Source organism: Capra hircus, chromosome 1 (assembly GCF_001704415.2).
Source record: "Capra hircus breed San Clemente chromosome 1, ASM170441v1, whole genome shotgun sequence".
In the NCBI taxonomy this organism is placed as follows: Eukaryota; Metazoa; Chordata; class Mammalia; order Artiodactyla; family Bovidae; genus Capra; species Capra hircus.
In genome coordinates this window covers 40,818,102-40,843,509 of record NC_030808.1, presented here as the reverse complement: position 1 = coordinate 40,843,509, position 25,408 = coordinate 40,818,102, and positions in this window count along the sequence as shown.

Genomic DNA, 25,408 nt, shown 5'->3' with positions numbered 1-25,408 from the left:
GGCCTCAGGTAAGGCCAATCTCCATGCGATTTGCTTGGAGGCCTTTCGGGATTCCTCTCAAGTTGATACCGGGGCCTAAGACCTTCTGTGGATTCGGGGCCGGAAACTGAGGATTCCTCTCTAGTGCTGACATGGATCTTGGGGTACTTCTGGAGTCTCCACAGGGAATCAGTCCTCATCTCGAGTGGGGGCATGCACATCGGCTTTCCTCTCGAGCTAGAACAACAGTGTTACGCTTCCTGCCACGTTGATCTAGGGATCTGTGGCTTTCCCTCGAGGCGTTCCCACGAGGATTTCCACAGGTCTTCACATGGGACACCGTGTGTGAGTCGATCCTTGGAGTGAAAATCCAGGCAGTGCCGGGAAACCAGGTCTCTCTGGCGTGGACTGAGACATTTGGGGGACTTCTGCAATGGGGTGCGACACCTGGATTTTCCCTTTACTTTCATGTAGAGATCGCCTCCTCTTCAGTATAGACGACAACCCTGGGAAACCTTTCCCGATGAAGCAGTGAAACGTAAATGCATCTCGAGCTAGGAGGCGGAAACGGGTCCCTTCTTGATGTTTCGGGACCCTTGGTTTTCCATACGAGTATAGATGGGTATGCTGTAGAACTTCCTGAGCTGCAGCTATGGTGTGAAGGAACCTTTGGAAGTTCAAGAGGAAAGCTGTGATTTGCCTCTAAATGCCTCAGCGAAAAAGGTCCCCAACCAGGCAAGAGCGCCTCCAGCACTTTTGGCTCAAGGGATCCTTCCTATGAGCTGGGGTTGTGGAAGGGAGCCCAGAGAAGCAGGGGCAGGCTCCAACAACCTGCACAGGTCTCTGCTGGGTATGAGAGCGCTAGGGAACCTACGTCGGTCAGGCATCTGCTGGGCGCCCACGGAGTCAGCCTCCAGGTGTGTGGGGCTGCAGACCCCAGCCAGGGGCCTTGGGAGCGTGGTGCTCTCCGTGCGGCGCTGAGTCTGGGCGGCCAAACAACCGCTGGAGGAGCCCTGCAGTTGCCCTTCCCTTCCCTCTGACAGAGCTCTCACTGCTGGAACCCTTGGCTGAGTGAAACCCACTGGCCCCTAAGACCTCCCCAAGGACGCCTGGGGCCTAGGTGCAAAGGCAAGGCAGGAGCGGAGCTGAGGACAGGAAGGCGCCAGTGGCGTCTCCCAGCCTCGCGCAGCCTGCTCCTTCCTGGGCAGGAAGCCTAGGAGAGAGGCAAGTCGGAGCAAGGCTCGCCCAGGGCAGAGCAGACTCCCGCCAGGAACTCTGCCAGATAGGGTCTCTGAGAACACCTGGAACTCTGCTGTACTGGAGCCGCACTCGGCTCCACCCAGGCAGTTCTTGCAGCTGCACTCGGCTAAGTTGCCTCGTCTCACCCGAGGAGGTTACCTTCCCCGCATTCTGTGAACTCGGATTCCAGGCCGGGGCACCCCGCGCCTCAAGCAGGTCTTGGCTCAGGGGCTGCTTCCCCTGAGCTGGGGCTGTGGGTGGGAGCCCAACACGCAGGGCCAGGCCCCGACCACCTGCACACGTCACTGCTGGGGAGGAGAGTGCTAGGGAACCTACGTCTGTCAGGCACCTGTCGGGCGCCCACGGAGTCAGCCTCCGGGTGTGCGGGGGGCTGCAGACCCCAGCCAGGGGCCCTGGGAGCCTGGTGCTCTCCATGCTGCACTGAGTCTGGGCGGCCAAACAACCGCTGGAGGAGCCCTGCAGTTGCCCTTCCCTTCCCTCTGACAGAGCTCTCACTGCTGGAGCCCTTGGCAGCGTGCATCCCACCAGCCCTTAAGCCCTCCCAAAGGACACATGGGGCCTAGGTGCAAAGGCAAGGCAGGAGCAGAGCTGAGGCCAGGAAGGCGCCAGTGGTGGCTCCCAGCCTCGCGCAGTCTGCTCCTTCCTGGGGAGGGAGCCTAAAAGCAAGGTAAGTCTGGGTAAGGCTCGCCCACGGCAGAGCAGCCTCGCGCCAGAAACTCTGCCAGATCGGGCCTCTGAGCAGAGCTAGAGCTCTGCCGTACTGGAGGCGCACTTGGCTCCTTGCAAGCAGGGCTTTCAGCTTGACGGGGCTGGGCTGCCTCCTCTTCCCCCGAGGAGGCTCGCTTCCCTGCTGGCTGTGCACTCGCCTATCAGGCGGAGGCGCAGAGCTCCTCCAGCATGTCTTGCCTCAGGGGCTGCTTCCCCTGAGTTGGGGCTGTGGGCGGGAACCCAGGCACGCAGGATCAGGCCCCAACCACCTGCACATGTCTCTGCTGGGGAGGAGAGTGCTAGGGAACCTACGGCTGTCATGCACTTGCTGGGAGCCCACGGAGTCAGCCTCCAGGTGTGCGGGGCTGCAGACCCCAGCCAGGGGCCCTGGGAGCCTGGTGCTCTCCGTGCGGCGCTGAGTCTGGGCGGCCAAGCAACCGCTGGAGGAGCCCTGCAGTTGCCCTTCCCTTCCCTCTGACAGAGCTCTCACTGCTGGAGCCCTTGGCAGTGTGCAACCCACCAGCCCCTAAGCCCTCCCCAAGGCCGCCTGGGGCCTAGGTGCAAAGGCAAGGCAGGAGCAGAGCTGAGGCCAGGAGGGCGCCAGTGGCGTCTCCCAGCCTCGCGCATCCTGCTCCTTCATGGGCAGGAAACCTAAAAGCAAGGCAAGTCTGGGCAAGGCTCACCCACGGCAGAGCAGCCTCGCGCCAGGAACTCTGCCAGATCGGTCCTCTGAGCAGAGCTGGAGCTCGGCCGTACTGGAGGCGCACTTGGCTCCCTGCAAGCAGGGCTTGACGGGGCTGGGCTGCCTCCTCTTCCCCCGAGGAGCCTCGCTTCCCTGCTGGCTGTGCACTCACCTATCAGGCGGGGGCTCAGGGCTCCTCCAGCAGGTCTTGCCTCAGGGGCTGCTTCCCCTGAGTTGGGGCTGTGGGCGGGAACCCAGACACGCAGGATCAGGCCCCAACCCCCTGCACATGTCTCTGCTGGGGAGGAGAGTGCTAGGGAACCTACCTCTGTCATGCACTTTCTGGGCGCCCACGGAGTCAGCCTCCGGGTGTGCGGGGCTGCAGACCCCAGCCAGGGGCCCTGGGAGCCTGGTGCTCTCTGTTGGGCGCTGAGTCTGGGCGGCGAAGTAACCGCTGGGGGAGCCCTGCAGTTTCCCTTCCCTTCCCTCTGACAGAGCTCTCACTGCTGGAGCCCTTGGTAGTGTGCATCCCACCAGCCCCTAAGCCCTCCCCAAGGACGCCTGGGGCACCAGCCGGCCCCGGCCATCCCCGGAGCGTGGCCCTTGACTTGGCCCTGAGGAGTCCTCTCCAGTGCTGACATGGATGTTGGGGTACTTCTGGAGTCTCCCCAGGGGAGTCAGTCCTCGTCTCCAGTGGGGTGATGCACATGCGCTTTCCTCCCTAGCTGTAGTTGCAGTGTCAAGCTTCCCGTCGTGTGGATCAAGGGATCTGTGGCTTTCCCTCGAGGCTTTCCCACAGGGCTTTCCCAGGTGCCACCATGGTGTGAGTCGATCCTTGGAGTGAAATTCGAGGCATTGCAGGGAAAACAGGTTCCTCTGGAATGGACTGAGACATCTGGGGGACTCTGGGAATGGTGACACCATCCTGGAGTTCCTCTCGCCTTTCCTGTGGAGAGCCCCTCTTCTTGAGATGCGACGGGAACGCCGGGAATTCTTTCCTGACCAAGCAGGGAAAGGATCCCTCATCTCAAGCTACGAGGTAGAAACGAGGCTCCTCTGGATATGGGCAGGATCCTCGTGTTTCCCCTCGAGTGGAGACCGGTATGTCGGGGAACTTCTTGAGTTGCCGCAAGGGTGTGAAGGACCCTTTGGAAGTTCGAGGTTAGGTGTGATTAGCCTCTAGACGCCTCAGCGGAAATGGGCCTCATTTCGCCTGGTGGGGAGAACCTCCTGGATTTTCTCGAGTTGCGGCAGGTGCTCTCGACTTACGACGGGGACCTCAGGGACGCGCTCTGTTGGACTCAGGAAAGGCCAGTCCCCGTGCTACTTCCTAGGGGGCCTCTCGGGATTCCTCCCCGTCGATGCCGGGGCGTATGACCTTGTGTGGAGTCGGGGCCGGAACCTGAGGATTCCTCTCCAGTGCTGACATGGATCTTGGGGAACTTCTGGAGTCTCCCCAGGGTAGTCAGTCCTCCTCTCGAGTGGGGGCATGCACGTGCGCTTTCCTCCCGAGCTGTAGCAGCAGTGTCATGCTTCCCCTCGCGTGGATCAAGGGACCTGTGGCTTTCCCTCGAGGCCTTCCCTCGAGGCTTTCCCAGGAGTCTTTCCCACAGGGCTGTCCCACGTGCCAATGTAGTGTGAGTCCATCCTCGGCGTGAAAGTCGAGGCTGTGCAGGGAAATCAGGTTGCTCTGGAATGGACTGAGACATCTGGGGGACTCTTGGAATGGTGACACCACCCTGGATTTCCTCTCGCCTTTCTGATGGAGAGCGCCTCCTCTTGAGATGCGACGGGAACGCCGGGAATTCTTTCCCGACCAAGCAGCGAAAGGCTCCCTCATTTCGAGCTAAGAGGCGGCAACGGGGCTCCTCTGGATGTGGGGGTGACCCTCGTGCTTCCTCTCCAGTGGAGAGGCCTATGTCGGGGAACTTCTTGAGTTGCAGCGAGGGTGTGAAGGACCCTTTGGAAGTTCCAGAGTTTAGGTGTGATTAGACTCGAGATGCCCCAGGGGAAATGGGCCTCATCTCCCCTGGAGGGGAGAACCTCCTGGATTTTCTCGAGTTGTGGCAGGTGCTCTCGACTTATGACGGGGACCTCAGGAACCCTCTCTGTTGGCCACAGGAAAGGCCAGTCCCCATGCGAGTTGCAAGGGGTCCTCTCCGGATTCCTCTCCCGTCGATGCCGGGGCCTAAGACCTTGTGTAGAGTCGGGGCCGGAACCTGAGGATTCCTCTCCAGTGCTGACATGGATCTAGCGTACTTCTGGAGTCTCCCCTGGGGAGTCAGTCCTCGTCTCGAGTGGGGGCATGCACGTGCGCTTTCCTCCCGAGCTGTAGCAGCGGTGTCACGCTTCCCATAGCATGGATCAAGGGATCTGTGGCTTACCCTCGAGGCTTTCCCACGAGGCTTTCCCACAGGGCTGTCCCACGAGCCACCGTGGTGTGAGTCGATCCTCGGCGTGAAAGTCGAGGCAGCGCAGGGAAAACAGGTTCCTCTGAAATGGACTGAGACATCTGGGGGACTCTTGGAATGGTGGCACGACCCTGGAGTTCCTCTCGCCTTTCCTGTGGAGAGCGCCTCCACTTGTGATGCAATGGGAATGCGGGGAATTGTTTCCCGACGAAGCAGGGAAAGGATCCCCCCTCTCGAGCTACGAGGCAGAAACGGGGCTCCTCTAGATGTTGGCGGGACCCTCGTGCTTCCTCTAGAGTGGAGACGGGTATGTTGGGGAACTTCTGGAGTTGCAGCAAGGGTGTGAAGGACCCTTTGGAAGTTCCGGAGGTTAGGTGTGATTAGCTTCGAGACGCCTCAGCGGAAATGGGCCTCATCTCGCCTGGAGGGGAGAACCTCCTGGATTTTCTCGAGTTTCGGCTGGTGCTCCTGACTTATGACGGGGACCTCAGGGATCCGCTCTGGTGGCCTCTGGAAAGCCCAGTCCCCATGCGAGTTGATAGGGGGCCTTTTGGGATTACTCTCCCGTTGATGCTGGGGCCTAAGACCTTGTGTGGATTCGAGGCCGAAACCTGGGGATTCCTCTCGATGCTCACATGGATCTTGGGGTACTTCTGGAGACTCCCCAGGGGAGTCAGTCCTCGTCTCGAGTGGGGGCATGCACGTGGGCTTTCTTCCCGAGCTGTAAGAGCAGTGTCACGCTTCACGTCCCGTGGATCAAGGGATCTGTGGCTTTCCCTCGAGGCTTTCCCACAAGGGTTTCCCACGAGGCTTTCCCACAGGGCTGTCCCACGTGCCACCGTGGGGTGAGTCGAACCTCAGCGTGAAAGACGAGGCAGTGCCGTGAAACAGGTTCCTCTGGAATGGACTGAGACATCTGGGGGACTCTTGCAATGGTGGCAGGACCCTGGAGTTCCTCTCACCTTTCCTGTGGAGAGCGCCTCCACTTGAGATGCGACGGGAACGCTGGGAATTCTTTCCCGACCAAGAAGAGAAAGGATCACTCATTTTGAGCTACGAGGCAGAATCGGGGCTCCTCTGGATGTGGATGCTAGGCCCATTAGAAACTCGCATGGGGACTGGCCTTTCCTGAAACTCGTGGGACAGCCCTGTGGGAAAGCCTCGAAGGAAAGCCACAGATACCTTGATCCACGCGGCGGGAAGCGTGACACTGCTGCTACAGCTCGGGAGGAAGGCTCACGTGCATGCCCCCACTCGATACGAGGGCTGACACCCCTGGGGAGACTCCAGAAGTACCCCAAGATCCATGTCAGCACTGGAGAGGAATCCTCAGGTTCCAGCCCCGACTCCACACAAGGACTTTGGCCCTGGCATCGACGGAAGAGTAATCCCGAGAGGAACCCTCGCAACTCGCATGGGGACTCGCCTTTAATGAGGCCACAAGAGTGGGTCCCTGAGGTCCCCTTCGTAATTCGAGAGCACCTGCCGCAACTCCAGAAAATCCAGGTGGTTCTCCCGTCCAGGCGAGATGAGGCCCGTTTGCCCTGAGGTGTCTCGAGGCTAAGCAGACCTCAACTTGGAACTTCCAAAGGGTCCTTCACACCCTTGCTGCAACTCAAGAAGTTCCCCGACATACCCGTCTCCACTCGAGAGGAAGCACGAGGGTCCCGCCCAGATCCAGAGGAACGCGGTTTCTGCTCGTAGCTCGAGAGGAGGGATACTTTCCTTGCTTGTTCGGGAATGAATTCCTACATCTCAAGAGGAGGCAATCTCCACAGGAAAGACGAGAGGAACTCCAGGGTCGTGCCACCATTCCAAGAGTCCCTCAGATGTCTCAGTCCATCTCAGAGGAAGCTGTTTTCCCTGCCCTGCCATGACTTTCAGGCCGAGGATCGACTCACACCAAGGTGGCACGTGGGACAGTACTGCGGGAAAGCCTCGAGGGAAAACCAGAGATCCCTTGATCCACGCGACGGGAAGTGTGACCCTGCTGCTACAGCTCGGGAGGAAAGCGCTCCTGCATGACCCCACTGGAAACGAGGACTGACTCCCCTGGGGAGACTCCTGAAGTACCCCAAGATCCATGTCAGCCCTGGAGAGGAATCCCCAGGTTCCGGCCCCGACTCCACACAAGGTCTTAGGCCCCGGCATCGACGGGAGAGGAATCCGGAGAGGACCCCTTGCAACTCGCATGGGGACTGCCTTTCCTGAGGCCACCAGAGTGGGTCCCTGAGGTCCCCATCGTAAGTCGAGAGCACCTGCCGCAACTCGAGAAAATCCAGGATGTTCTCCCATCAGGGGAGATGAGGCCCATTTCTGCTGAGGCGTCTCGAGGCTAATCACACCTAACCTCTGGAACTTCCAAAGGGTCCTTCACACCCTTGCTGCAACTCAAGAAGTTCCCCGACATTCTGGTCTTCACTCGAGAGGAAGCAGAGTGTCCCGCCCACATCCAGAGGGGCCCTGTTTCCGCCTCGTAGATCGAAATACGGGATCCTTTCCCTTCTTGGTCGGGAAAGAATTCCCAGCGTTCCCGTGCATCTCAAGAGGAGGCGCTGTCCACAGGAAAGGAGAGAGGAACTCCAGGGTCGTGCCACCATTCCAAGAGTCCCCCAGATGTCTCAGTCCATTCCAGAGGAAGCTGTTTTCCCTGCACTGCCTCGACTTTCACGCCGAGAATTGACTCACACCACGGTGGCACGTGGGACAGCCCTGTGGGAAAGCCTCGTGGGAAAGCCTCGTGGGAAAACCTAGAAGGAAAGTGACAGATCCCTTGATCCACGAGACGGGAAGGGTGACACTGCTGCGACAGCTCGGGAGGAAGGCGCACGTGCATGCCCCCACTTGAGACGAGGACTGACTCCCCTGGGGAGACTCCAGAAGTACCCCAAGATCCATGTCAGCACTGGAGAGGAATCCTCAGGTTTCGGCCCTGACTCCACACAAGGTCTTAGGCCTGGGCATTGTCGGGAGAGGAATCCTGAGAGGCCCCCTAGCAACTCGCATGGGGACTGGCCCTTGCTGAGGCCACCAGAGCGGGTCACTGAGGTCCCCATCGTAAGTGGAGAGCACCTGCCTCAACTCAAGAAAATCCAGGAGGTTCTCCCCTCCAGGTGAGATGAGGCCCATTTCTGCTGAGGCATCTCGAGGCTAATCACACCTAACCACTGGAACTTCCAAAGGGACATTCACACCCTTGCTGCAACTCAAGAAGTTCCCCGACATACCCATCTCCAATGAAGAGGAAGCACGAGGGTCCCGCCCACATCCAGAGGAGCCCCGTTTCCGCCTCATAGCTCGAGATGAAGGATCCTTTCCCTGCTTTGTCGGGATAGAATTCCCGGCCTTCCCGTCGCCTCTCAAGAGGAGGCGCTCTCCACAGGAAAGGCGAGAGGAACTCCAGGGTAGTGGCACGATTCCAAGAGTTCCTGAGATGTCTCAGTCCATTCCAGAGGATCCTCTTTTCCCTGCACTGCCTCGACTTTCAGGCCGAGGATCGACTCACACCACGGTGGCACGTGGGACAGCCCTGTGGGAAATCCTCGTGGGAAAACCTCGTGGGAAACCTCGAAGGAAAGCCACAGATCCCTTGATCCACGCGACGGGAAGTGTGATAGTTCTGCTACTGCTCGGGAGGAAAGCGCACGAGCATGCCCCCTCTCGAGCCGAGGACTGACTCCCCTGTGGAGACTCCAGAAGTACCCCAAGATCCTTGTCAGCACTGGAGAGGAATCCTCAGGTTCCGGCCCCGACTCCACACAAGGTCTTAGGCCCCGGCATCGACGGGAGAGGAAACTCGAGATGACCCCTTGCAAGTAGCATGGGGACTGGCCCTTGCTGAGGCCACCAGAGCGGGTCCCTGAGGTCCCCGTCGTAAGTCGAGAGCACCTGCCACAACTCGAGAAAATCCAGGAGGTTCTCCCCTCCAGGCGAGATGAGGCCCATTTCCGCTGAGGCGTCTCCAGGCTAATCACACCTAACCACTGTAACTTCCAAAGGGTCCTTCACACCCTTGCTGCAACTCAAGAAGTTCCCCGACATACCCATCTCCACTCGAGAGGAAGCACGAGGGTCCCGCCCACATCCAGAGGAGCCCCGTTTCCGCCTCATAGATCGAAATGTGGGATCCTTTCCCTGCTTGGTCCGGAAAGAATTCCCCGCAATCCCGAGCATCTCAAGAGGAGGCGCTCTCCACCGGAAAGGTGAGAGGAACTTCTGGGTCGTGCCACCATTTCAAGAGTCCCCCAGATATCTCAATCCATTCCAGAGGAACCAGTTTTATCTGCACTGCCTCGACATTCAGGCGGAGGATCGACTCACACCTCTTGGGTAAGCCTCGTCGGAAAGGCTTGTGGGAAAGCCACAGATCCCTTGATCCACGTGAATGGAAGCATGACACTGCTGCTACACATCGGGAGGAAAGCGCACGTGCCTCCCCCACCCAAGATGAGCACTGACTCCCCTGGGGAGACTCCAGAATTCCCCCAAGATCCATGTCAGCAGTGGAGAGGAATCCTCAGGTCTCGGCCCCGACTCCACACAAGGTCTTAGGCCCCGGCTTCGTCGGGAGAGGAATCCCGAGAGGCCCCCTAGCAACTCGCAAGGCAACTGGCCTTTCCTGAGGCCACCAGAGCGAATCCCTGAGGTCCCCGTCGTAAACTGAGAGCACCTGCCGCAACTCGAGAAAATCCAGGAGGTTCTCCCCTCCAGGCGAGATTCGGCCCATTTCCGCTGAGGCTTCTCGAGGCTAGTCACACCTAACCTCTGGAATTTCCAAAGGATAATTCACACCCTTGCAGCAACTCAAGAAGTTCCTGGACATACCCGTCTCCACTCGACAGGAAGCAAGAGGGTGCCGCCCACATCCAGAGGAGCCCCGTTTCCAATTCGTAGCTCGAGATGAGGGATCCTTTCCCTGCTAGGTCGAGAAAGAATTCCCGGCATTCCCGTCACCTCTCAAGAGGAGGCGCTCTCCACAGGAAAGGCGAGAGGAACTCCAGGGTAGTGCCACCATTCCAAGAGTCCCCCAGATGTCTCAGTCCACTAGAGGAACCTTTTTTCCCTTCACAGCCTCGACTTTCACGCCGAGGATCGATTCACACCACAGTGGCACGAGGGACAGCCCTATGGGAAAGCCTCGTGGGAAAGACTCGTGGGAAAGCCTCGAGAGAAAGACACAGGACCCTTGATCCACGCGACGGGAAGTGTGACACTGCTGCTACAGCTCGGGAGGAAATCACACGTGCATGCCCCCACTCGAGACGAGGACTGACTCCCCTGTGGAGACTCTAGAAATACCCCAATGTCCATGTCAGCACTGGAGAGGAATCCTCAGGTCTCGGCCCCAACTGCACACAAGGTCTTAGGCCCCGGCTTCAACGGGATATGAATCCCAAGAGGCCCCCTAGTAACTCGCTTGGGGACTGGCCTTTCCTGATGCCACCAGAGCGGGTCCCCAAGGTCCCTGTCGTAAGTCGATAGCACCTGCCGCAACTCGAGAAAATCCAGGAGGTCCTCCCCTCCAGGCAAGATGAGGCCCATTTCCGCTGTGACGTCTCGTGGCTAATCACACCTAACCTCTGGAACTTCCAAAGGGTCCTTCACACCGTTGCTGCAATTCAAAGAGTTCCCCGACATACCCGTCTCCACTCGAGATGAAGCACGAGGGTCCCGCACACATCCAGAGGAGCCCCGTTTCCGCTTCATAGCTCCAGATGAGGAATCCTTTCCCTGCTTGGTCAGGAAAGAATACCGGCGTTCTCGTCGCATCTTAAGAGGAGGCCCGCTCCAGAGGAAAGGTGAGAGGACTTGCAGGGTCTTGCCACCAATCCAAGAGTCCCCCAAATGTCTCAGTCCATTCCACAGGACCTTATTATCCCTGCACTGCCTGACTTTCACTCAGAGGATCGAGTCACACCACGGTGGCACGTGGGACAGCCCTGTGGGAAAGCCTCGTGGGAAAGCCTCGTGCTATAGCCTCGAGGGAAAGCCACTGATCCATTGATCCATGTGACGGGAAGCATGATACTGCTGCTACACATCCTGAGGAAAACGCTCATGCCTGCCCCACCTCGACACGAGGACGACTCCCCTAGGGAGACTCCAGAAGTACCCCAAAATCCATGTCAGCACTGGAGAGGAATTCTCAGGTTCCGGCCCCAACTCCGCACAAGGCTTGAGGCCCCGGCATCGACGGGAGAGCAATCCCGAAAGGCCCCCTAGCAACTCGCAAGGCAACTGGCCTTTCCTGAGGCCACCAGAGCGGGTCCCTGAGGTCCCCGTCGTAAGTCGAGAGCACCTGCCGCAACTCGAGAAAATCCAGGAGGTTCTCCCCTCCAGGAGAGATGAGGCCCATTTCCGCTGAGGGGTCTCGAGGATAATCACACCTAACCTCTGGAACTTCCAAAGGGTCCTTCACACCCTTGCTGCAACTCAAGAAGTTCCCCGACATACCCGTCTCCACTCGAGAGGAAGCACGAGGGTTCCGCCCACATCCAGAGGAGCCCCGGTTCCGCCTCGTAGCTCGAGATGAAGGATCCTTTCCCTGCTTGGTCGGGAAAGAATTCCCGGCGTTCCCATCGCATCTCAAGAGGAGGCTCTCTCCACAGGAAAGGCGAGAGGAACTCCAGGGTCATGCCACCATTCTAAGAGTCCCCAAGATGTCGCAGTCCATTCCAGGGGAACCTGTTTTCCCTGCAGTGCTTCAACTTTGACTCGGAGGATCGACTCCCACCATGGTGGCACGTGGGACAGCCCTGTGGGAAAGCCTCGTGGGAAAGCCTCGAGGGAAAGCCACAGATCCATTGATCCACGCGACGGGAAGTGTGACACTGCTGCTACACCTCAGGAGGAAAGCGCTCATGCCTGCCCCACCTCGAGACGAGGACTGACTCCCCTGGGGAGACTCCAGAAGTACCCCAATTTCCATGTCAGCTCTGGAGAGGAATCCTCAGGTTCCGGCCCCGACTGCAAACAAAGTCTTAGGCCCCGGCATCGATGGGAGAGGAATCCCTAGAGGCCCCGTAGCAACTCATGGGGACTGGCCTTTTCTGACGCCACCAGAGCGGGTCCCTGAGGTCCCTGTCGTAAGTCGAGAGTACCCGCCGCAACTCGAGAAAATCCAGGAGGTTCTCCCCTCCAGCCGAGATGAGGCCCATTTCCGCTGAGGCGTCTCGAGGGTAACAACACCTAACCTCTGGAACTTCCAAAGGGTCTTTAACACCCTTGCTGCAACTCAAGAAGTTCCCAGACATACCCGTCTCCACTCAAGAGGAAGCACGAGGGTCCCGCCCACGTCCATAGGAACCGCGTTTCCGCCTCGTAGCTCGAGATGAGGGATCCTTTCCCTGCTTGGTCAGGAAAGAATTCCCGGTGTTCCGGTCACATCTCAAGAGGACGCACGCTCCACAGGAACGGCGAGAACAACTCCAGGGAGGTGCCACCATTCCAAGAGTCCCCCAGATGTCTCAGTCCATTACAGAGGAACCTGTTTTCCCTGCACTGCCTCGACTTTCACGCCGAGGATCGACTCACACCACGGTGGCACATGGCAGAGCCCTGTGGGAAAGCCTCGTGGGAAAGCCTCGAGGGAAAGCCACAGATCCCTTGATCCAACCGACGGGAAACATGACACTGCTGCTACAGCTCAGGAGGAAAGTGCTTGTGCATGCCAACACTCGATCCGAGGTCTGACTCCCCTGTGGAGACTCCAGAAGTACGCAAATATCCATGTCAGCACTGGGGAGGGATCCTCAGTTTCCGGCCCAGGCTCCACACACGGTCTTAGGCCCCAGCATCGATGGGAGAGGGATCACGAGAGGCCCCCTAGTAATTCGCATGGGGACTGGCCTTTCCTGAGGCCACCAGAGCGGGTCCCAGAGGTCCCCCTCGTAGGTTGACAGCACCTGCCGCAACTCGAGGAAATTCAGGAGGTTCTCCCCTCCAGGCGAGATGAGGCTCATTTCCGCTGAGGCGTCTCGAGGCTAATCACACCTAACCTCTGGAAATTCCAAGGGTCCTTCAGACCCTTGCTGCAACTCAAGAAGTTCCGCGACATACCCGTCTCCACTCGAGAGGAAGCACGAGGGTCCCGCCCACATCCAGAGGAGCCCCGTTTCCGCCTCCTAGCTCGAGAGGAGGGATCCTTTCCCTGCTTGGTCGGGAAAGAATTCCCGGCATTCCCGTCGCATCTCAAGAGGAGGCGGTCTCCACAGGAAAAGCGAGAGGAACTCCAGGGTCGTGCCACCATTCCAAGAGACCCCAGATATCTCAATCCATTCCAGAGGATCCTGTTTTCGCTGCACTGCCTCGACTTTCACGCCGAGGATCGACTCACACCACGGTGGCACGTGGGATAGCCCTGTGTGAAAGGCTCGTGGGAAAGCCTCATGGGAAAGCCTCGAGGGAAATCCACAGATCCCTTGATCCATGTCAAGGGAAGCGTGATACTACTGCTACAGCTCGGGAGGACAGTGCTCGTGCATGCCCCCACTAGAGCCGAGGACGGACTCCCCTGTGGAGACTCCAGAAGTACCCCAAGATCCATGTCAGCACTGGAGAGGAAACCTCAGGTTCTGGCCCCAACTAATCACAAGGTCTTAGGCCCCGACATGGACGGGAAAGGAATCCCGAGAGGCGCCCTAGAAACTCGCATGGGGACTGGCCTTTCCTGAGGCCACCAGAGAGTGTCCCTGAGGTCCCCGTCGTAAGTCGAGAGCACCTGCCGCAACTCGAGAAAATCCATGAGGACCTCACCTGCAGGCGAGATGAGGCCCATTTCCGCTGAGGCGTCTGGAGGCTAATCACACCTAACCTCTGGAACTTCAATAGGGTCCTTCACACCCTTGCTGCAACTCAAGAAGTTCCCGACATCCCGTCTCCACTCTAGAGGAAGCACGAAGGTCTAGCCCACTTCCAGGGGAGTCCCGTTTCCGCCTCGTAGCTGGAGAGGAGGAATCCTTTCCCTGCATGGTCGGGAAAGAATTCCTGGCATTCCCGTCGCATCTCAAGAGGAGGCGCTCTGCACAGGAAGGACGTGAGGAACTCCAGGGTCGTGCCACCATTGCAAGTGTCCCCCAGATGTCTCAGTCCATTTCAGCGGAACCTGTTTTCCCTGCACTGCCTCAACTTTCACTCCGAGGATCGAATCACACCGCAGTGGCACGTGGTACAGCCCTGTGGGAAAGCCTCGTGGGAAAGCCTCGAGGGAAAGCCACAGATCCCTTGATCCACGCCAAGGGAAGCGTGATACTACTGCTACAGCTCGGGAGGACAGTGCTCGTGCATGCCCCCACTAGAGCCGAGGACGGACTCCCCTGTGGAGACTCCAGAAGTACCCCAAGATCCATGTCAGCACTGGAGAGGAATCCTCAGGTTCCGGCCCCGACTCCACACAAGGTCTTAGGCCCCAGCATCGACGGGAGAGGAGTTCCGTGAAGCCCCCTTGCAACTCGCATGGGGACTGGCCTTTCCTGAGGCCACCAGAGCGGTTCCCTGTGGTCCCCGACGTAAGTTGAGAGCATCCGCCGCATCTCGAGAAAATCCAGGAGGTTCTCCCCTCCAGGCGAGATGAGGCCCATTTCTGCTGAGGCGTCTCGAGGCTAATCACACCCAAACTTTGGAACTTCCAAAGGGTCCTTCACACCCTTGCTGCAACTGAAGAAGTTCCCCGACATACCCATCTCCACTCCAGAGGAAGCACGATGGTCCCGCCCACATCCAGAGGAGCCCAGTTTCCCCCTCGTAGCTCGAGATGACGGATCCTTTCCCTTCTTGGTCGGGAAAGAATTCCCGGCGTTCCCGTCGCATGTGATGAGGAAGCTCTCTCCACAGGAAAGGCAAGACGAACTCCAGGGTCGTGCCACCATTCCAAGAGTCACCCAGATGTCAGTCCTTTCAGAGGAAGCTGTTTCCCTGCCCTGCCTCGACTTTCACGCCGAGGATCGACTCCACCACGGTAGCGCAATTGACAGCCCTGTGGGAAAGCTTCGTGTGAAAGCCTCGAGGGAAAGCCACAGATCCCTTGATCCACGTGACGGGAAGCGTGACATTGCTGCTACAGCTCGGGAGGAAAGCGCTCGTGTATGCCCCACTCGAGACGAGGACTTACTCCCCTGGGGAGACTCCAGAAGTACCCCAAGATCCATGTCAGCACTGGAGAGGAATCCTCAGTTTCCGGCCCCGACTCCACACAAGATCTTAGGCCCCCGTGCTGGGGTCCAGCCCTGGTGGATCCAGGGATTTCGAAGGGTGGACGGTGTTGGCATGGAAAGACTTGTTTATTTATTAATGTAAGATTAGATTAAGAAACTATAGTGTAGTAAGAAGATTAAGTGGAGGAAGAGGGCTGAATAGCTTCGTTTACGCGGAAGGCCAATAAAATTCCAGACAAGGATTTTGCACCATCTATGTTGGGCCACCCGTGCTCACTTGAATATCTAAGGTTTCCTCGCCTTAAGCTCCCTTTCGTGCGGGTCTTAACAGCGAGGGCAAGTAAGTAGACCTGGCGAGCCTCCGCGCCCCAGGTGGAGATTCAGCCTGAAGTTAAAGTAAAGAGCAGAGAGAAGGAAAGGGAGAGAAGAAGAAAGAGAGAGAAAGACACGGGGGGAGCCAGAGTCCCAAGAAACCAGGCCGAGAGACTAGTTCGAGAAACTGGTCCGAGAAACTGGCCCCATCCTTTATTGTTCAGAAGGCCCTTTATACTTTTGATAAAACATGGAGATCAATGGGTAACACAAAATTATGTAGCGTTCGCAGCCCAGACTCTTTCTGTACATCATTTTGTATACAAAAGGTCTCAGGTGATTTACATTATCTTCTGTCCAAGAGGCTTGTTAACACTTTTTGTCTCTCTTCCTTAATGAATGTTAATTTTGTTTCCCCCGAAGTGTTTTTCTTTAATCTGCATCTCCTTAAAGCATTAAAGTTACATCTCTATAGAACAAAGGTGCAGTGGGATATAACAAAGAACGTACTTAACTCAAAGATCTAATGTTGCTAATACCAGGTTTACTACTTGCATTTCTATATACCAACTATATCTAAAAATAAAGGATATGAAAATTCAGCAGCAAGTATTGACTCAACAAATGAAACCTTTAATCAGTCCTATTCTAAAGATTTTGACTCCTCGGAAGCCCCTACATTCCTAGGATGTTTTAAGCTTCCTGTGCCTCCTGCGGTCAGGAGGCCTCAAACAATCACATGCGCAGCTGTACGAGTCCTGCAGGCAGGCTAGAAAGGCATCAGAGGGGTTTTTGGATTGAAACACTCTTTCAAATGCAGAAGACTAAAGCCCTGAATTGACTTTTACCAGAAAATGTAAGAAGAGTGGAAAAGCAGAGCACAACAGCCGGCAGATTTTTGTTGGGGTACATGCTTAGGAATTTCCAGAGGGGTCCCTGAAGTTTGAGCACGACTTGCATATGTCAGCTTCCTTCCTCATGAACTTGTCTCGGGCAGGATTCCTCACACTGGCTCCCGGCAACCCGGCATCGACGGGAGAGGAATCCCGAGAGGCCCCCTAGCAACTCGCATGGAGACTGGGCGTTCCTGAGGCCACCAGAGCGGGTCCCTGAGTGCCCCGTCATAAGTTGAGAGCACCTGCCGCAACTCGAGAAAATCCAGGAGGTTCTCCCCTCCAGGCGAGATGAGGCCCATGTCCGCTAAGGCGTCTCGAGGCTAAGCACAACTAACCTCTGGAACTTCCAAAGGGTCCTTCACACCCTCGCCTCAATTCAAGAAGTTTCTCGACATACCCATCTCCACTCGAGAGGAAGCACGAGGGTCCCGCCCACATCCAGAGGAGCCCAGTTTCCGCCTCGTAGCTCGAGAGGAGGGATCCTTTCCCTGCTTGGTCGGGAAAGAATTCCCGGCTTTCCCGTCGCATCTCAAGAGAAGGCGCGCTCCACAGGAAAGGCGAGAGGAACTCCAGGGTTGTGCCACCATTCCAAGAGTCCCCCAGATGTCTCAGTCCATTCCAGAGGAACCTGTCTTTGCTGCACTGCCTCGACTTTCACGCCGAGGATGGACTCACACCACGGTGGCACTTGGGACAGCCCTGTGGGAAAGCCTCATGGTAAAGCCTCGAGGGAAAGCCACAGATCACTTGACCCACGTGACAGGAAGTGAGACACTGCTGCTACAGCTCAGGAGGAAAGTGCACGTGCATGCCCCCACAAGAGAGGAGGACTGACTCCCCTGTTGAGACTCCAGAAGTTCCCCAAGATCCATGTCAGCACTGGAGAGGAATCCTCAGGTTCCGGCCCCGACTCCACACAAGGTCTTAGGCCCCGGCATCTACGGGAGAGGAATCCCGAGAGGCCCCCGAGCAACTCGCACGGGGACTGGCCTTTCCTGAGGCCACCAGAGTGGGTCCCTGAGATGCCCGTCATAAGTTGAGAGCACCTGCCACAACTCGAGAAAGTCCAGGAGGCTCTCCCATCCAGGCGACATGAGGCCCATTGCCACTGAGGCGTCTCGAGGCTAATCACACCTAACCGCTGGAACTTCCAAAGGGTCCTTCACACCCTTGCTGCAACTCAAGAAGTTCCCCGACATACCCGTCTCCACTCGAGAGGAAGCACGAGGGTCCCACCCACATCCAGAGGAGCCCCGTATTCGCCTCGTAGTTCGAGATGAGGGATCCTTTCCCTGCTTGGTCGTTAAAGATTTCCCGGCGTTCCCGTTGCATCTCAAGAGGAGGTGCTCTCCACAGGAAAGGCGAGAGGAACTCCAGGGTCGTGCCACCATTCCAAGAGTTCCTCTGATGTCTCAGTCCATTCCAGAGGAAGCTGTTTTCCCTGCACTGCCTCGACTTTCACGCCGAGGATCGACTCACACCACGGTGGTACGTGGGACAGCCCTGTGGAAAAGCCTCCTGGGAAAACCCCGTGGGAAAGCCTCGAGGGAAAGCCACAGATCCCTTGATCCACGCGATGGAAAGCGTGACACTGATGTTACAGCTCGGGAGGAAAGCACACGTTCATGCCCCCAGTCGAGACAAGGACTGACTCCCCTGGGGAACTCCAGAAGTACCCCATGATCCATGTCAGCACTGGAGAGGAATCCTCAGGTTCTGGCCCCGAATCCACACAAGGACTTACGCTCCGGCATTGATGGGAGAGGAATCCCGAGAGGCCCCCTAGCATCTCGCATGGGGACTGGCCTTTCCTGAGGCCATCAGAGCGGGTCCCTGAGGTCCCCGTCGTAAGTCGAGAGCACCTGGCGAAACACGAGAAAATCCAGGTGGTTCTCCCCTCCAGGCGAGATGAGGCCCATTTCCGCTGAGGCTTCTCGAGGCTAATCACACCTAACCTCTGGAACTTCCAAAGGGTCCTTCAAACCGTTGCTGCAACTCAGGAAGTTTCCCGACATACCCGTCTCCACTCGAGTTTAAGCACAAGGGTCCCGCCCACATCCGGAGGAGCCCTGTTTCCACCTCGTAGCTCGTGATGAGGGACCCTTTTCCTGCTTGGTCGGGGAAGAATTTCTAGCGTCCCCGTTGAATCTCAAGAGGAGGCGTTTTCGACAGGAAAGGCGAGAGGAACTCCAGGGTCGTGCCACCATTCCCATAGTCCCTCAGATGTCTCAGTCCGTTCCAGAGGTACCTGTTTTCCCTTCACGGCCTCGACTTTCACGCCGAGGATCGACTCACACCACAATGGCATGAGGGACAGCCCTGTGGGAAAGCCTCGTGGGTAAGCCTCGAGGGAAAGCCACAGATATCTTGATCGACAACACGGGAAGCGTGACGCTGCTACTACAGCTCGGGAGGAAAGCGCACGTGCATGCCCCCACTCGAGACGAGGACTGACTCCCCTGGGGAGATTCCAAAAGTACCCCAAGATCCAAGTCAGCACTGGAGAGGAAACGTCAGGTTCCGTCACCGACTCCACACAAGGTCGTGGGCTTTGGCATGGACGGGAGAGGAATCCCGAGAGTCCCCCAGGCAACTCGCATGGGAACTGGACTTTCCTGAGGCCACCAGAGCGGGTACCTGAGGTCCCCATTGTAAGTCGAGAGCACCTGCCGCCACTTGAGAAAATACAGGAGGTTTTTCCCTCTAGGCGAGATGAGGCCCATTTCCTCTGAGGCGTCTCGAAGCTAATCACACCTAACCTCCGGAACTTCCAAGAGGTCTTTTACTCCCTTGCTGCTTCTCCAGTAGTTCCCCGACATACCCGTCTCCACTCGAGAGGAAACACGCGGGTCCCACCCACATCCAGATGAGCCCCGTTTCCGCCTCATAGCTCGAGATGAGGGACGCTTTCCCTGCTACTTCGGGAAAGAATTCCCGGCGTTCCGGTCGCATCTCAAGAGGAGGTGCTCTCCACAGGAAAGGTGAGAGGAACTTCAGGGTCGTGCCACCATTCCAAGAGTCCCCCAGATGTCTCAGTCCATTCCAGAGGAACCTGTTTTCCCTGCACTACCTCGACTTTCACGTCGAGGATCGACTCACACCACGGTGGTACCTGGGACAGCCCTGTCGGAAAGTCTCCTGGGAAAGCCTCCTGGGAAATCCAAGAAGGAACAACACAGATCCCTTGATCCACACGACGGAAAGCTTGACACTGCTGTTACAGCCCGGGAGGAAAGCGCACGTTCATGACCCCACTCGAGACGAGGTCTGACTCCCCTGAGGAGACTCCAGAAGTACCCCAAGATCCATGTCAGCACTGGAGAGGAATCCACAGGTTCCGGCCCCGAAACCACACAAGGTCTTAGGCCCTGGCATTGACGAGAGAGGAATCCCGAGAGGCCCCCAGGGAACTCGCATGGGGACTGGCCTTTCCTGAGGCCACCAGAGCGGGTCCCTGAGGTCCCCATCATAAGTCGAGAGCACCTGGGCCCCCCGGGGCAATCACGTGGGCCCCCCGGGGAAATCAAGTGAGCCCCCAACGGCAATCACTTGGGCCCCGTGGGGAAATCACGTGGGCCCCCAGGGGCAATCACGTGGGCCCCCAGGTGCAATCACGTGGGACCCCAGGGGAAATCACGTGGGCCACCAGGGGAAATCACGTGGGCCCGCAGGGGCAATCACGTGGGCCCCCATTGGAAATCACGTGGGCCCCCAGGGGCAATCACGTGGGCCCCCAGGGAAAATCACCTGGACCCCCAGGGGCAATCACGTGGCACCCTTGTGGAAATCACGTGGGCCTCCAACGGCAATCACGTGGGCCCCCAAGGGAAATCACGTAGGCACTGAGGGGAAATCACGTGGGCCCCCAGGGGCAATCAAGTGGGCCCCCAGGGGAAATCACGTGGGACCCCAACGGCAATCACGTTGGACCCCAGGGGAAATCACATGGGCCCCAAGGGGAAATCACGTGGGCCCCGAGGGGAAATCACGTGGGACCCAGGGGAAATCACGTGAGCCCCCAGGGGAAATTACGTAGGCCCCCCTGGGAAATCACGTGGGCCCCAAGGGGCAATCACGTGGGTCCCGAGGGGAAATCACGTGGGCCGCCCGGGGAAATCACGTGGGCCCCCAGGGGAAATCACGTGGGCCCCAAGGGGCAATCACGTGGGCCCCCAGGGGCAATCACGTGGGCCCCCATGGGCAATCACGCAGGCCCTCCTTGGGAAATCACGTGGGCCCCCATGGGCATCACGTGGGCCCCCAGCGGAAATCACGTGGGACCCTTCTGGAAATCACGTGGGCCCCCCGGGGAAATCACGTAGGCCCCCTAGGGGAAATCACGTGGGCCCACAGGGGAAATCACGTGGGGCCCCTGGGCAATCACGCTGGCCCCCATGGGAAATCACGTGGGCCCCCAGTGGCAATCACGTGGGCCCCGAGGGTAATTCACGTCGGCCCCCAGGGGAAATATCGTGGGCCCCCAGGGGCAATCACGTGGACCCCCAGGGGAAATCACGAGGGTCCGCAGGGGCAATCACGTGGACCCCCACGGGAAATCACGCGGGCCCCCAGGGGCAATCACGTGGGCTCTCCGTGGAAATCACGTTGGCCCCCCGTGGAAATCACGTGGGCCCCCGGGGGAAATAACGTGGGCCCCCAGGGACAACCACTTGGGCCTCCCGTGGAAATCACGTGGGCCCCGAGGGGAAATCACGTGGGCCCCCCGGGGAAAACACGTGGGCCCCCAGGGGTTAACAGATGGGCCCCCAGGGGAAATCACGTGCGCCCCCAAGGGGCTAATACGTGGGCCCCCAGGAGCAATCACGTGGGCCCCCGGTGGAAATCACGTGGGCACCCAGGGGCAATCTCGTGGGCCCCCAGGGGAAATCACGTGGGCCTCCAGGGGAAGTCACGTGGGCCCGCAGGGGAAATCACGTGGGCCCCCGGGCGCAGTAACGTTGGCCCCGAGGGGAAATCACGTGGGCCCCCAGGGGCAATCACGTGGGCCCCCCGTGGAAATCACGTGGGCACCCAGGGGCAATCACGTGGGCCCCCAGGGGAAATCACGTGGGCCTCCAGGGGAAGTCACGTGGGCCCCCACAGGGCCGGGAAATCACGTGGGCCCCCAGGGGCAATCACGTGGGGCCCAGAGGAATCACGTGGGCCCGGGCATCACGTGGGGGGCAAATCACGTGGGCCCCAGGGCAATCAGTGGGCCCCAGGGCAATCACGTGGGCCCCAGGGCAATCACGTGGGCCCCCAGGGGACAATCAACGTGGGCCCCCAGGCAATCACGTGGGCGTGGAAATCACGTTGGGCCGCCAGGTGGCCAATCACGTGGCCCCCCGTGGAAATCATGTGGGCCCACCAGGGGCAATCACGTGGGCCCAGGGGAAAATTCACGTGGTGGCCCCCAGTCGGGAAATCACGTGGGCCCCAGGGGCAATCACGTGGCGTTACGAGGAAATCACGTGGGCCGCCAGGGCACTCTGGACTTCAGTATACTAGCGTTGATTGTAAATTTTGCTTCTTAGGGCTCATGAAACAAAGCTTTAGAGGAAAAAGACAACCAGTTTTGTGAATTGGCATTTCTTTTTTCTTATTTTGAAATTATAGAAAATACATGTCCCAGAATCCTGAGTTCTCTTGCTGTGGACACGCTGTTCCCAGTTTGACTTGCTGCAAATTGTTAAAAACAAGGCAGAGAGGCAGCTGTTAATTGCAAGCAAATGTTTTGATTAGAAAGAGAAAGCAGCTGGATATGCTACATGCTGTCATATAAGATGAACCACAGTTTTCACATGGGAATTCTACCTAATCTAAAATTGAGATTACCATTATTTCCTTCACAGGAACTTTCTTTGCATAGATGGAGTTGACATCTATCCACTTTGTTTATATTCTGGAGTGATAAAGTGCTAATTCTTACCTATGGAAACCTTCCATAGTCTATTAGAAAACAATAATATCATTAACAAGCTTTCATAAAAATTTCCTTACAAAATATTGCTAAATGTAGTAACAAAAAATCCAGGGTGGTGGTGTTTTAGTTGCTAAGTCATGTCTGACTCTTGCAAACCCATGGACTATAGCCTGCCAGGCTGCTCTGCCCATGGGATTCTCCAGGCAAGAATACTGGAGTGGGTGGCCATTTCCTTCTCCAGGGCATCTTTCCAACCCAGGAATCAAACCCGGGACTCCTGCATTGTAGGCAGATTCTTTACCGACTGAGCTATGAAGGAAGCCACCCTCCCCCCCTGCAAAAAAAATCCATCAGTTCAGTTCAGTCACTCAGTCGTGTCCAACTCTTTGTGACCCCATGAACTGCAGCACGCCAGGCCTCCCTGTCCATCACTAACTCCTGGAGCCTACCCAAACTCATGTCCACTGAGTCAGTGACACGTCCCCTTCTCCTCCTGCCCTCAATCTTTCCCAGCATCAGGGTCTTTTCAAATGAGTCAGTTCTTTGCATCAGATAGCCAAAGTACTCAAGTTTCAGCTTCAACATCAGTCCTTCCAATGAACACCCAGGACTGATCTCCTTTAGGATGGACTGGTTGGATCTCCTTGCAGTGCAAGGGACTCTCAGAGTCTTCTTCAACACCACAGTTCAAAAGCATCAATTCTCTGGCACTCAGTTTTCTTTATAGTCCAACTCTCACATCCATACATGACTACTGGAAAAACCACAGCCTTTACTAGATGGACCTTTGTTGACAAAGTAATGTTTCTGCTTTTTAATTTGCTGTCTAGGTTGGTCATAACTTTCCTTCCAAGGAGTAAGCAACTTTTAATTTCATGGCTGCAATCACCATCTGCAGTGATTTTGGAGCCAAAAAAATAAAGTCAGCCACTGTTTCCCCATCTATTTGCCACTCTGAATTTGCCTATCACTTAAGTGGACTATAGTCCATAGGGTCACAAAGTTGTACATGAGTGAAGCAACTGAGCATGGCATGCATGCATAGGTATATTTAGTCTCTGTGGCTCAAATAAAACACAATCTAGATTAGAAAGAAAATTTTTTAGTAAAATTTGGTGAAATCTTTTAATAAAATTTAAGAAGTAGCTACTGGAAAGTCAGAAACTTTTAAACAATATGTATTTACTGAAAAGTTTATTAATCAGTCTATATTTCAGAAAAACAAAAGACAAGGAAATGGAAAATTCTGAATAAAGATCTAGATAAAGTCTAAATCAAGATCATTGACCTAGTAGTCATTCTTCTAGTACTAGCTGCCTCAAACTGGATTAGAAAAGTTGGTGGGAGGAATATATATTAAAAAAAAATTTTTTAAGCCCCAAACAATATCCCATCTACAGAAGTATTTTTATGGCCTTCTACCTGCTCAAAGAACATTTATTGAATACTTCTAGGTCCTGTGTTTGGTGATTAGAATACACAATGTGATCCACCCTCAAGAAACTAGTCTCAAAGAAAGAAAGAGAAGTGACAGTTACAAACTACAGGACAGTGTGATAAACATGAAAAGTGGGACATACATGGGAAAAAGGAAGAAGAAAGTGCCTAACTGTATCACTTGGGCAGACCATACTTGAGGTCAGGGACAGATTTCACAAATCAAGCTCCACAAACATGGATCAGAAAGTTCTGCACTCGTAACCATTTAAAACACCTGCAGAAACAGATTTATATTACAAATGTCACACTTGTCAGAAAGCCATATCAGAGCTCAGCAGGAGCTCAACATCGGGCTACCAATAGACATATACTTGATATTTGGCATCTGATCTGGTGAGGAGATACTATAGTCAGTGGGTACAACTATATTGTGAATGTACAAATATTGTGTGTAACATAGGTATTCAAGGGCTTTGATATGTTAATATGAAAGTACATTTAAGTGAACTATTGGCTTTATCCTTTAAAATAATCACAAAATTAAAAACTAGATGACAAAGTATGAGAAATAGGCAAGTAGAGAAACTGCTGCACTGATACTAACTTGACTTACATAATCTGAGTTTACATCTGCCAATTATTGACTGAGACAGGTTAGACCAGTAAATCAGGCAGGGGAAGTCTTACTATAACCAGATATCTAATTTAGGGCCAAAATACAGAGTATACAAGAATCAAACAGTTTGACATTTGTTTGGCATCTTGTATAAATTGCCTTTTTCATGGCTATTACCTTTAATTCACTCTAACTTACAAGGTTGATGTTATGTCTATTGTGAAATCTAAGAAGTCACCTAGTCCATGTTTATGATTAGCGATTTAAGTGATTTTCACCCCTAAAAATGGCAGTAGTGCTGTATTGTCTAATATTATATCTACAAATTTCATATATAATGGATAAACGAGGTTCTACTCTGTAATACAGGGAACTGTATTTAATACTCTGTGATAAACCATAAAGGAAAATAATATGAAAAAATGTATATATATGTATTACTGAGTCACTTTGCTGTATAGCAATAATTAATATGGGCTTCCCTAGTGGCTCAGTCCAGAGAAGGCAATGGCACCCCACTCCAGGACTCTCGCCTGGAAAATCCCACGGATGGAGAAGCCTGGTAGGCTTCAGTCCATGGGGTTGCTAAGATTTGGAAATGACTGAGCGACTTCACTTTCACTTTCATGCATTGGAGAAGGAAATGGCAACCCACTCCAGTGTTCTTGCCTGGAGAATCCCAGGGACGGGGGAGCCTGGTGGGCTGCCGTCTACGGGATTGCAGAGTGGGACATGACTGAAGTGACTCAGCAGCAGCAGTAGCTCAGCTGGTAAAGAATCTGCCTGCAATGCAGGGGACCCGGGTTCGATCCCTGGGTTGAGAAAATCCCCTGGGGAAGGAAATGACAACCCGCTCCAGTACTCTTGCCTGGAGAATTCCATGGACAGAGGAGCCTGGCAGGCTATAGTCCATGGGATCACAGAGTCGGACACGACTGTACGGCTAACTTTCACTTTCAGTCATTAATACATCACTGCATTTCAACTACTTCAATAAAAGTTAATTTTAAAAAACAAGTAATTTTAGATT